The sequence below is a fragment of the Manacus candei genome, unplaced genomic scaffold (assembly GCF_025592945.1).
Source record: "Manacus candei isolate 608988 ecotype Guabito, Panama unplaced genomic scaffold, ASM2559294v1 h1tg000037l, whole genome shotgun sequence".
In the NCBI taxonomy this organism is placed as follows: Eukaryota; Metazoa; Chordata; class Aves; order Passeriformes; family Pipridae; genus Manacus; species Manacus candei.
Genome location: NW_026138085.1, coordinates 15,798,143 through 15,811,943, shown reverse-complemented (window position 1 = coordinate 15,811,943; position 13,801 = coordinate 15,798,143). Strand labels below are relative to the sequence as shown.

The 13,801-nt window shown below is 46.8% G+C and overlaps 1 long non-coding RNA gene across 1 annotated transcript; it reads left to right on the top strand.

The window, feature by feature from the left end:
- The first annotated feature begins 10,866 nt into the window (after positions 1-10,866).
- LOC127473948 (uncharacterized) lies at positions 10,867-11,700 on the top strand. The gene is made up of 3 exons (XR_007905638.1): positions 10,867-10,952; positions 11,213-11,325; positions 11,637-11,700. It is a non-coding gene; the product is annotated as an uncharacterized LOC127473948 (long non-coding RNA).
- The last annotated feature ends 2,101 nt before the right edge of the window (positions 11,701-13,801 follow it).

Here is a 13,801-nt window from a genome sequence, read left to right as displayed (position 1 = left end):
ACATCCTGCCCACATTCAGCATAGGTGAGGGCTGGCAGGGTCCTTCCTCCATAAAGATTGAGTGTGGACTCTGGAATATCCCCCAGCTCAGGCATCTCTTTCTGGAGGACAAGCTCAGAGTGATCCCCCTGTTAGAGGGGACCAAAAAAGCTCTGGAGAGGCAAACAACTGGTCAAAGAGCCCCCAGCAGAGGAGTGGGGCTGGCCTGTGGCCTCTGGGCTGCATGGCAGATTATCCACAGATTCCACCCCTCCTCTCCTAGGACACAGTCCTTGCTGCATGTGTGTTACGGGCTGGAAGCTGGACTGAGCTCCTCAGTCAGACTGAGACACCTCTGAACAGGCACTAACAGCAAGCTCCAGGCACTAGAAAAATACATGTAGCTTTGGGGCAAGATGTAGGGGTGAACTTTGAGATGTGGTGCCTAAAATAAGGTGGAAGCAGAAGCTAAAATAAGGTGGAAATAGAAGATGTGAATATAAATCTTTCTGTAGGTGCTTAAGTCACGTTATTTCCTTTGCACTTGATCCAGAGACAGATTAATTAGTCTCAGTGTCTATTTATTCAGCTTCCAGAATAAAAGGCAATTGTGGCAAAGCTTCTCCCCCAGAGATGGATTCAGATGTCAACCTGTGCCCAAGAGACACTGAGGAGTGTGCAGTGCTGCTGGGGGTTGGGAGGGAAGGGCACCTCATCACCAGGTGACCCTGCTGCTGCCCACCAAGCCAGCACCAAATCATCTCCAAGCCAAGCCAGTTTCCAAAAGTATTGTTTTCACAGCCAAGCTCATGTTTTGCATGATGGTGGCACAGGTTGTTCCTACACAAACAGAAGAACACTTTGCAATTGCTTTCTTAAATCATCAAAACATTCATTAAAAGAGTGTCTCTCTGTATTTCCAAATATAGTGAAAAAATGACTCTCCAAGCTCACCCATTCCTTTATTTTCAGCCTTCCCTGGTAGTCCATCCTGGGAATAGCGTCTGAAAGGCCACAGTGCTTCTTTGGGAGAAACTGGGATGTTTGGAACATGACTGGATTGTAACATTTCTAAACTTCCCAGAAGAGGCAAACTTTAAAGGGATAAGCTTATTTCTATGCACGCACATTTGTTTTGGAGCCAAATGGAAAGGAGAGCTCAGAAAAAGAAATGACAAATTGTTTGGAAAATATTGTCCTTCCCAAGACAGACCTAACCATATGGGGGGAAGGGAGTTAATAATGAAATTTTCCCTTTACATCTGAGCCCAGCAGCCCTCCCATCCACTCCGCTGGGAGGTTTGTGTGAGTCAGGCCTGCAAGATCATCCATTCAGGCTAATATTTCCAGCACTTCAGTCCCCTCCCTGCTTCACTCCTATTCCCCACTGAAAGAAGTCCATGTCTCAGATTTATGGGAAGAGCAGCGGAATGGGACCCTGAGCTGTCCCTGTTTTTCCCAACCTCATCCACAGCCCAACACTGCTCACGAAAAAGCCATCCATTGCAAAGGAAAAGGCAGAGCAGCTCCTTAAAAAACGTATCCATGAGTTTATGCAAGGAAAATTAATTATGAGGACTGGGAGAAGTCCTTTCTCCAGCCCTGCCCGACCTCCTGGTGCGACTCCAGCAAAGTCCTATGAGGTTTATGTGACTGCAAAGAACTACCCCGACCTCCCCCCAGGATGTGGGCAGGTTAAGGCAGGAAAAGGTGTTGGACAAATGAAAAAAGCTGTACAAGAGCAGAGTTTATTGTGTTTTGATCATGGTTACTAAAGCCTGTTGTAGCTGCACTGGATCAATAATGCTGGACCCGAATTCTTTGTGGACAAAATGAGGGGTGCACCACTGCCTTGCTGGTTAGGTGGAAGCACAGAAAACACTTGCTGTGGCAAGGAAATCCTTTCACTCCTTTTAAATCACCGAATTTATCATCACTGCCATCTTCAAGTAATAAACACACGGGCTATTTACGCATCCCCAAATGGTGACAGTTATGCAAGAACAGAAAGAGCTGCAGCAGTTGTGTGCGTCAGCAATTAGCAGGGCCTTGAAAGACGTTGGGAAAGAGGTTTCTTTTGTGCGTGTGGTTTTGTTTATTCCCTGGTGACATGCTGCTAACAAGCTGCAAACCGAGGATCACCCACAACAAACGGAAACAAACAAACAAAGTTTTGTAGAGGGTGGTAATACTTAGCTTAATTCTCTTTAAAAAATAATTATAGCCCTGTTTGGGACAACTGGGAAGGCCACATTTACTCCAATAAAACTGCTTGTTATTCTTCAGGACTTACATTTGGAGATGTTTCCTTACACGATGTAGACGTTAATGGGAGTAGATGTCCATCAATGAAATATTGATGTATTTCTTTGCACTCGCAGGATTCTGAGGCTTGTGGTCAGCTGTTTATTTGCCAGTTAAATCACAACATATTTGATGACTTTCTAGAGATCTGCCTGAGGAGTAACTGCCAAAGAACAGAATCTTGGGGATTCGGGCATTAGTGAAAAGTTACTTAAGGTCTAGACATGGATCCAAGTATCTCTACTGCAATTTATTCCATGCATTATAGATTCTGGGGAAAGTGATAAATGGCCCATATACTCTCAAACTAACACACATGCTCTCACAAGGTAGTTGTCACATCTGACTCCAAATACTCTGTTGTGCTCAGTATTCATCTGTGCTTTGACATCAGAGCAGTTCTCAGCTCAGGCACTGTGTGAATGTAACACTGGATCTGAATGTACCATGAATTAGACCTTGGCATCTCCTCAAACCAGCTTCTTAGACCCTGGCAGGAAAAAAACCCTATCCAGGTATAATATAGATGCAGATACTCCAGTCTACCTCCAGTTGAGAAGCATTTAGCTTTGGTCATAACAGGGTCAGAGCTACTTACAGGTAAATTTGTGCTCACTCCTGAAGAAGTGGCTGAGGGCAGAGCTGTGCGCTGCATATACCTGTCACTGGGTATGTACTTTATTCCTCTCTCTTCCCCAGGGATTGGCTTTGGGCCAAGGTGAGAGGCAGGAGAGGGGACTTTGGCCCAGCCAGTCTTCATTCCTGATGTCAAATAGTTCTGTGGAACAAGATTTTCTTAGAGCCAGGACTGCCTCCTCTCCAGCCCCACGGGACCTTCTCTGTCTTGTATTATTACTGCTGTATCTATCAAGATTAATGACTTCCAAAGCTGTTCTAAAACTATTTAAGTGCCTGATGATCCATCTGAAACTCATCTCCATTCTGTGCACAGGTCCCAGACATTAATATTTAGAGGTGACCACGCTGGTTTGTGATGGAAATGATGTAAATACACGTTACTTGGCAGGAGCTCTGCATCGGACAGAGCCTTCTGGCAGCAGACACAGGGCCTCATACAAATGAAAACTGATGGCTTGATATTTTGTTACATTTTTCCCACCAGAGTTATTACCTTCTAATTGCAGGGATGGATTTAACGGAAGAGTGGGCTCGTTCTGGGAGAGGCTGCCATGTGTTAGCCTCGAGCTGTCCCCAGGGGAGCAGGGGCCAGGGGGATCCCCTCCTGTTCCCAATCTCGGCCCTGGCTGTGCTGAGCACCAGCACATCCCACCACCAGTGGATGAAACTGGGGTTAAACACAGGCTGGTGTTGTGATAGAGGTGGAATTTCTGAGGGAATTTGCACTTTCTGTGTGGTTCCAGGGAGGATACAACCAACTCTGCATTAATTTTTCTGTATGCATCTCATTACTCATGGATCCACCACATGAAGCCATATTTAGATGATCTTTCAATTGCCAAACCTGTCCCCTAGGTCTGCTGAATTCAGTGATCAGGAAGGAGAGGTGCCTTCCAGAGGGAGCCTGAGAGTGGCTGGTGGAGCTGATGTGACATGTATTTTACAGCAGAGTGAGGCACTGGGGCGAGGATGCTCGAGGTGGGTTTGGTAGTTGCACATGTAAACACCTGCTGGATCTTATTGGATCCCTAAAGCTTTCCATCTTGTGAGCTTCCCCAAAGAACTCTCCTGTGCACTCTCAGTGCTGCTCCTGCCATCCCACCTTGGCTGTCCTCACATGCCAGAGAACATCATCCTGCCAGAGATCACAGAATCATGGAATCACAGCACGATTTGGGTTGGCAGGGACCTTAAAGACCATCTAGTTCCATCTAGTTTCACTGCAAATATTTGGTGCTTAGAAAGCAGATGAATCAGCCATCTGTATAGGTTACAAACACCTTTAGCATTTTTGTTCTCCCAGGGGGAACATGCACAGAAGAAGACTAACCTGGAGCTCTCCCAATGACTGGGCTGACCACAACATAATCAGCAAAACCAGTTGTAAGGTTAAAATGAAACACCTGCATGGAAAGTGTTTGCAGAAGAGAAGTACTCTTTTTGCCTGGGAGCAAGAGAATTAAAGGCATTCATCCAGCCCAGTGAAATACTGTGAGATCTATGGGTGGGAAGTGCTAAGTATTACAATTATTATTTACTATATATTAATATTTGTTATTCAGGAGGATTTGTGTGTGGAGGGAACTTGGAGGATCTGGTCTGGCTCTGTGTGTGCTGGGGCTCTCGAGGGATTTTTTAGTGTCTACCACAATTATAGATGAGGACTGAGTGAAACCTTGTGGTTTTACTCTACAAAACATTAAATTCAGTGACTGCCTGTGTTTTCAGAAAAAAAAAATAAATGAAAGAAAAAACTTTCAGAATGTATTTGAATGATATTTCAATGCTATGGCTGGAGTGAAGTATTTTAAAAGAGGGATCACATGTGGCTGTTTGGGAGAACTATAGGCTTAGGCTCCTGGTTGTAAGACCAAGCACTATGCTGGAGGGTGTGAGGTATTTTAATCCTTCTCTGTTTCCCCCAGCTTGCAGAGAAAACCCACCTACAAGTCCTGTTCACAGAGGTATTTTTGCCTCTGTGTTGCTCACAGTGGTTGGTATTTTGTGCAAAGATGTACCTGGCTGCAGCTTTTCTTGCTTCACCTTTTGGTACCTGCAAAGGAGAAGAGCAGAACAGCACTTCCCTGTGGACTTAGGGGAGCTGGATTTTGAAAGATGACACATCTTTCTGTATGAACTGCAAAAATTGCCAAGAAACATTTAAGGTGTGTTTGTACAATTGCTTACGGTACCTCTTCAGATTAGTGAGTGCATTTAGATGTTTAGTTTTAAAAACCAGAGTTTATTCTGCTTCGTTCTTAAGTAAACACTGGAAGTTCAGATCCTCCAGGCCGGATAAGACCTCTGGTTCCTCAGGTCTGGCATTCTGCCTCTGGTAGTGACTCACATCTGATAGTGGGAGAGGTGCAGTGGGATGTGTGTGCTGGGATGTGGGGACCAGCTGGGCACTGTGTGCTCCAATCCTGTCCCTCCTGAGCAGCAAAGCCTTTGGTTTCACATTGTCCCATTTTCATCAGCATTAAAACACCCAGAAGTGGTAGATATGTCTCTTCACAAGAGCCTCATTGCCTTCACCAACAATGCCTGCAGAATGTGGCTCTTCCATGCCATGGCCATACCAGTGTCTGCCATGAAACCTCCAGAGGTTTCTGCTCTTGCATCCCACCCTATCCCTGCTTGGCTCCTCCCTGCTGTGCTGGGGTCCTGGGCCATGGCTCACACACATAGAAGTTACTGGTATTAAAGGCTGCAGGTGGGAAAAGCATTCCCCAGGTTCACTTCAGCGTTTATAAGAGCTCCTCCCAGCGCTACGGTGTGACTGAGCCAAGCTGTGGTTTGTTTTCTTTAAACTTCAACCCTTACTTGACATATAATAACTCTAAACTGCACTACAAGCCAAGATTACAAGGTATAACATGAGGTGAAACAGTATATGGGAAATGAGGATGCATGAAAGATTTCGCACAAAGGAAGTAACCCACTGTACATAAACCGGGGAGTTGCTCAGGGCAAACCTTTAGGATTTGATGGATTATTATCCCTGAGATCCAGTGTTAAAGAGTGTTTATTTATTATAGCTCCCTAGTCCTCCTCCTCCTCCCATGTCCCAGCCTTGGGGCTCTGAAAGACTCAGAAATCCCACTCTTCCCTGACTGCCTCACCCCCGATGTTCAGCACCCGGGGATCTCCGTGTGATGCCCGAGCTCAGACCTGTGCTGCTCTCCTGCTGTCCACTGTTAATCAACAGGAGAAACATGGTGCAACTGTGAAGGTTCAGCTCTCCTGTCCTCAGGAAACATGTGCTTCCATCCTTTCATCCCCTGTGCCCTCATGTCCCAGCCCTGCCACCCCGCCGAGGGACTGTACCCGAAGCTTTTCACAAGAGCTGTGGAAGGTGATACTGTTCTAGTTCTGTCACCCAATGCTGCTGCTGAGCATTCCCAGTCCCCTAATTACAGATGTAAATGCAGTGAGTCAGATCTCAATGGTTGGCTCTTTCCTGATGCCTTCCTCTTGTTTGGGTGACTGACTCTTCCTCATTAAGGCTGAATGGAAACTCTCCTATGAAAATGACTGGAAATCCTGTTTTCTGGACAGGTACAGATTTTGTGGAGTACAAAAGCTTCCTAGATTTGACTGAAGGAGTAGTTTGATGCTGAATTGAGGCCAGTCCAGATCTGTCTCATGGCAAATGAGACAGCAAAAGGACAAAGGTATTTATTGTGAGCTTCCATTCCCTATTTTCCAGCACTTCTTTTGGGTCAGTTTGTTTTAAATGTATACATTTCATGCTATCTAACTGCAAATTTAAAACAAATGCAAAATAAACCAGCTCTACCTTTTTTCTTTCTTTCTTTCTTTTTTTTTTTTTTTTTTTTTTTTTTTTTTTTTTTTTAAAACCAAGTTGTTTTTGTTTTGATTGGAATTTAGGAGAAGTGACTGTGCCCTAAAGGCAAGAGGTGTGACCAGCAGAGCAGGGAGCATCCCTAATCCACTGACTGCAGTGACACTCCTGGCAGGGCTGGGAACTGGGAGGCTCTTTTGTCTCTGACAAAAGGAGCATCATGTTCAAAGCATGTATTACTTGATAAGTTATTCCTCCTGTAGAGATGGAAGGGAAATAACCTTGGAGGCCAGAGACAGAAATTACATTATCCATTATGCCTGGCAGCACATAACCCAGGCTTTAGTCATGGGTAGTTGTAACCATCTGAAGTGCTGTGCTCCTGTGGCTTCCCTGGAAGGATTATTCAGCAGCCTGACCCATTTCATTATTGGGAAATATTTCCTGATATTCAGCCTAAACCCTTCCTTTCTTAATCTCATCCCATTACTCTTAGTTATGCCCCCTGTACAACTGTAGATAATTCCTCTCCCTCCTTGATGTTTACAGCCTCCAGATACTTGTAGGCTGCTCTGTCCTCTTTGCTGTTCCCCAGCTGAGCAATATTTACTTGGCTCTATTATCCTCTCCTTAGAACACAACTCATGCTCTCCACCCCAGTTGCCATACTGTGGTCCTCTGCTTCCCTCCAGACATCTTTCCAGCCCCTTCCCTGCTGGTGTTCTGCCATGAGGGACTCTGACTGGCATGCTCCTGGCAAAGCTGGGTGGGCAGGGCTCTGTGGGGTGTCCTTCAGGATGCACTCGGGTCCCCATGCCCTGGCCTGGCTGTCACTGCTGCTCCTCTCCCACCTCCTGCAGCTTCTTGGACCAAACTCTGTTTCCAGCCTGCTTTGCCTTTCTTCTTCCAGAGCCTTCCTCAGCTCCTCTCCTTCATCCCAGGGAAAAGGGAGCCAGAAACCAACTCTTCCCCCTTCCCTAGGCAGCAGGACTTGCCGAGCTGCTGCAGAGATAACATCTTGCCGTGGCTTCCATTTTCTTGCATTTTTTTTTAACCCCAGTGGCTATTCGTAGGATTATTAGGGTCAAAACTGATGGTGGGGGAAGAATCCCAGGGTGTCTGCAGTTAGAGAAGCACCTGCCCAGCAGTGTTCCCTCGGGAGCCCTCCCGCAGTTTGCCCACGGGCTCGGTGGCGGTGGGAAGGTGCTGTGAGGTGCCGTGTCCCCCTTCCCAGCACTCAGCTCCCATCACCCATGGGCAGCCCTGAAACCCGAAACGCCTCCTCCCAGCCCAGGGCAGGCTGGCTGCTAATTCCTCCCAGTGTAAATTCCCACCCGGAGCTGTTTTCCGACGGCGGGCGGCGGGGGCTGCCCGGCCCCTACAAATTAGAGCGCTGAGTGGCAGCTCTCGCAGGGATGCTGCTCCCTCCCCCTGACAGGCTGGGCTGCCTCAGGCTGCAGGCTCTTGATCATCGTGGCATGTTCCCCTCGGTGTCCCGCCGTTAATTATTTCTGTGTTGGGTTGCAGTATCATCTTCCCCTGGCCAGCAGCGCCTGCAGCAACGACAAGAGCAAAGCCAGCAGGTGACTGGGAGCCCTGGGCGGTGGCAGTGGGGCAGCTGGTTCCATGCAAGACCTTTCCCTCCCTGATTGCTGTGCCAGTGCTAGGCTGTGAGTCTCAGCAGCAGGATTTTTGCCTTCCTCCTTCTCTGGCATGTGAGGAGGATCCAGATGCACCTTACCAGTGACAGGAGAGACGTGCTGGGGCAGGCAGATGCTCAAGGGCAAGATCACATATTGAGCTCCCATGGATGATGCTCTCTGTCCTCCAGCAAGTCTCTGGAGTTGAGATTGTTGTGTTCTGCATAAATGCAGTGGGGAGCTGGGCTGGGAGGGGAGATTGAGCCCTGGCTCAGAGCAGCAGTGGCCATCTCACACTCAAAATCACCCTGGTCATGACTGCAGGGCATTGACCTTCCTCCTGGAGGCAGAAATCTGGCAGGATCAGATTGTGTTGGAGTCCTCTGGTCCAATTAAATCAGCCTGGAAGGACTCACTGCAAACCACCACTTGCACATCGTTAAGGGGCAGCTAATGCCTGTGGTCAGTGTGCTGGAGAGGAGCTCCCTCCGGGAGAATCCATTCCTCCTGCCAGCACCTCCTCCCGAGGCAGGTGGTTACAAATACACAGCTCCTTCGAGATGGAGTGGCCAACCTCCCCTCCAGCAGGGCAGCCAGCTCTCCTTTGGGTGGTGGTGACACTGCTTGTTGCATTAAACACCCGTGTGAACCCCAGACAAGGTGTGCCCTCGGCAAGCCCCGTTTCATGGCTTTCCTTCCCTAACCCCTCCAGCGAGGGCAGGAGCTCCCTGCAAGCCTGTTCCTGCTGAAACACCCACCCAGGGCTGTGCACAGGGGCAGGGCACAGGGGAGGGCACTGCCAGGGGCACCAGGTGGGTATAGCTGCCTGGGCTCAGTCTTGTGGTGGTACAGGGGTGGAAGAGGAGGCTCCCAGCTGGACACAGCGCATTGCTCCTTCCTGTCATGCAGCCAGCCCATGGCAGAGCTGTGGGCACCACGGGCACAGCCGGGCACAGCCTGGCCAGTGACTCAGGCAGGTCTGCTGTCAGGCCAGAAAGCATTTACCCTTCAAAATACACTTTGACTAGCATGAAACTGGCACCTCCTTATAATTATGAAGTTGGGGAGTTCTGTTGACAGAGTGAGTCAGGCTGCCTTGTGCTTTGTGAAGGTGGTTGCCCATGTTATGTACACACATGTTCAAGCTCATGACAGGTGGGAAGGACGACTGTCACGCTTTTCTTTCCCTGATTTTAGCAAATTAACGTTATTAAGAATACACACAAGTCAATTCACTGATTTGGGAAATGTAACTTTGTATACTTCTGTCTACATTTGCTGTAAACCCATGTATTCTAACGTGTTTGTTATTTTGCTTGTTTCAGGTTTATGGTTTGCAAAGCAGCAGCCATTGGCAGCTATTGATCCTCTCTGTTTTGTGTATCTGGGCCTGACTAAATTTGAGACTTAATTACTGCTTTTCTCTTTTGTAGGAAAATATTTCAATTTCTTGTGGGCGGCATTATTGACACCAGGCAGTATCGTAAAGAAAATGGTTCAGTGTTGCTTGTGTCTTGCTCTTCCAAAGGTTTTGCTTGGCTGCATGTTTGTACAGCAGAATACTTTCTGCTGTTCTTCCTTGTACCTGTTCTTTCAATGAACACCGTTTCACTGTGATCTGACAAGCTCATACTGCTCCAGTGCAACAACTTGTCCATACATATTGTGGTGCTGTGTGAAAGAGCTCCCTCATTATTTCAGCACAGTGTGTATCTCCAGCATTTGTCAAGGCTTGTTTGATTCAAACGTTTTTGTCTTATCAGAGGGGAAAAAAACCAAAACCAACCAACCCTTTAGAACTGTCAATGGGGACAATTAATCATGTTAAAAAAAACAAGAAGAAGAATAGTGCACCCTAAGGAATGCCTGGCTGTTATGGCACCAATGAGGAAATCAGGTGTTGGAGCCAATTTGGAAATGAGCTCTGTGTCCCAGGCTCACTGCAAGCCCCAAATGGGGAGTGTCCAAATGGCTGGAAGCATCAGGGATGTGAAAGCTCCTGGGTGTCCTCCCTCAGGGACCAACACTGGTCCAGGCAGGACTAAGGTCACCCCTGCCCCTTGTCCAGGCAAGTGGATGGCTGAGAAGTGTGCACTTCTCCTTAGTGCCATTTCTGTATAATGGAGTTATTATACAGAAATTTTAAGTCATTAGTTAGCAAAAACTTAAAATTCCAGTGAAAAATCTCGAGCAGTCTTAAAAAATCCTCATGGCACCCAGCTCCATGACTATTTGGAAGACCTACATTAATCATTTAATAGTTATAGTATTCCTTACTCTAAATTCACAGCCAAAAGTAGCTAAGAAGCTGGATTTCATGCTTGTTGACCATTTTGTTTTTCATGCTGACAGGTGGATCAGAGATAAGAATTTCAAGGCTTTTACCTACAAGGCTTGACTCACATCTCTAATACTAATTTATACTGACATGGCCTCATTCCCATCACTGATGTCATAGAAGTTAACACAGGTGTCAGTTCTGCTCCACAAAACTTCCATGGAGCTCTGGTAAGGTGAGGAGGATGTGTCAATCTTCTGTGGTGGTTTTACACCTGCAAAGCCCCCAGATTCAGTTGCTCTCCAGGGTGAGTGTGTGGACTGTCATTTCTTGCCTTTTTTGCCTCAGGAGCCCATCAGTAAAATGGATGTCACTGTATCCCATTTCAAAATGCTCTGCACTAGCTGTTGTAGGAGTTGTTGGTAGCTGTCAAGAGTTGTTCCAGGCAGCTCCTATATCAGATTAATTTTATTTTCAGATGATAAAAGGAAACATCTTTTTATTTCTCAGGATACACTTTAATTTCTTGTTGTTTTATTCCACCCCCTGCCATGCCCCATATTTGAGCTGTCCCAGTGAACAATATCAGCTCTCACATCAGAGGATTTAAATACTTGTACAAGGCAATGTGAACAGCAGAAGGAAAGCGAGATGACTTTACTATTGCTGGGAAAAAGCAGGTCAGTGTCTTTTGTTTAACACTTGCTTTGCTCTTGCCATTCAGTGCAAAATCAAAATTTCCCTTCCATGTGAATTTGCAGCTTAGTGTAACTCTTGGTGTTTTGGAGGGACAGAAAACCAAACTTTGCCTTTGCTTAAATCAGAAAACTGATAAAAATTTATAAAGCTTGGCCAGTATGATTTGATGAGTGTTTAGAAGTGCAGAGGGAGGTTGAACACCCTTGACTTTCAATCTCTTTTGGACTTTTTACCTGTGGACTTCCGTGGAATTCCTCACTTGCTCTGCTCTGTGCTGTGTGGGAGCTCACAGGGTCCCTCTGAAGATAATGGGTCCCTTTGTTTGCAAGACAGAGAGAGAGCAAGACCCCAAGGAGAAAACAAAGATCAGCCTGTGAGTACTATGCTTCTTAATCATGAAAGAGATTAAAATATCTTGAACCAGAGATTAAAATATCTTGAACCAGATATTGCCATAGCATGGGGTGCAAGCATGTGCACGGCTTCTTTTGAGTCTCTCTTTCTTTTCCTTCCTTTGCCAGCAGAGATTCCTGGCAGTGGGATGGAGGGCTGTTTGTACTACTGATGTGGTGCTCTTCTACTCTTACTAAATGGAGCAGAGCAATTCCCACTGCTCCCAACCTGGATTGTGTTGCCAGCACTCAGTTCACTTGGAAAGCTTTGGTCTTATTGCACACATTCAGCACACACTCTTTTAAGTGGTTTCCAGCACTCTCCATAGAAAGAAGGGGGAAAGATAATGATCCTGTGGAAATTTTGGATAGAGCTGAGCATAACCTTGATGTCCAGGCTGACATTCAAGATCTTCAAGGCTGTATGTTTTGCTGCTTTTTCAGCAGCTCCAAGACAACAGACCAAGGCAAGGACAGTCTAAGGTAGATTAGTCCTCATTTCCAGGTATACCTGCTCACCCTGGTCCATCTTTTCATCCCTGTTTTTCTTATTGCCCTCAATGTGTGCAGAGACCTGTGTGAAAGCAACACCTGCTTTTATTCCTTTTCTAGCATTTCATTCCATTAAGTGCATTCTTTCCTGAAATGCTCCGTGACGGCACAATTCCAAACCCTGACACACTGGGGTTTTACTGGGTTCTTTGCACGTGCTCCTGGCAGTGATCCACAACCCCTAATTACGGCTGTTAGCAGAGGGTCGGTATAACTGAACTCACAACTTGAGCCCCAGAGCTGGTCTTCCTGCCTGGAACCATGATTTCATGACATTTTCAAGTAGCCTTGGCTGCCAAGGCTTTGTGCTTCTCCAAGGTGAGGCTGGTCCCCATTTCCCCACGACCACCCCCTTGGGGGAGCCACCAGGTCCACAAGACCCAGCCTCGATTAAACCAAATGAAGCACGAGGAAAAAATAGGGAGTTCATTCACATTTTTCCTCAGAGTCTGGGACATGACCTGGAAAAAAGGTGCCCCAGGGAGGCTGAGCATCCCTCTTGCAGGGAGGTGGCAGAGCCCAGGGCACGCTGACTGGGATCAGCTCCCACGCTGCAGCATTAGGCGCCAGTGCTGGATTACTCAACCCTCCTTTTTGATAACGAGCCTGAAAATTTTCCACTGTGCCCCGTGTGTGCTGCAGTGCTGGTAGGGAGCACGGCGTCACTGACTGTTGTATCAGAGCTTCCTGAATCTTTCAGGAGTTCTGGGTATTTGGGCTGATGCCCTGAGGAGCATTTCCATCCCTGTTGCTGCTTTTTGGTCCTGCAGTGGCACTGCTGAATCCTTTTCCAGTTCAGGTCACTGTTTCCAGGGAAATAACTTGCAATTGCCCCTTGCTTCCTCCTGAGTCACCCCGTGTGAGCTTTGAGTTTTATGGGAAACATGAGCAACTGCCATAAAATCTCAATCTCCTCTGTCCCCAAATGGCATCGTGGACGCAGTACATTGCACATCCTCTTGGATCTTTGGAGCTGTGAGGTGATTTGTGTCCTATCCTCAGAGACACCTCCATCAGCTTCACCTTCCTTGGGAGGTTTGAATAGCCGAGGCTGTCAGGCTCTCGTGGAGGATGGCCCAGGTTTGGAAGGCACTGTTCTCAAGTTCAACGGAGCCTCAGGCCAGGCTCTGCTTTGGAGGCTTAATTCCCTTTCCCACTAGACCATCTGATTATGAATAACCGTGACTGAATGTTGTATGTCGAAATCCATAATCCCCTGCAAATTGTTTAAAGTCTTGTCCATTGAACTGCAGACCTTTATCAGACAGCAATTTATGGGGTTCCGTGCCTGGCAAATGCAAATATAATATGTGCTGTGACATGTTTTGGTGTCAGATTCTCTGTATTATTGGATAATATTATATAGTTCCAGGCTCACGTGAATAATAACCCCAATTAAAATGTGATCTTTGCCAAAAAGTGTAAATAAATCTGTTTTAGGCAGCTCAAGTATTTCCTTGTCAAGCTATTTTATTTTTTAAGCCCCCATTTTTATTTTACAAGTTGCTCTTCT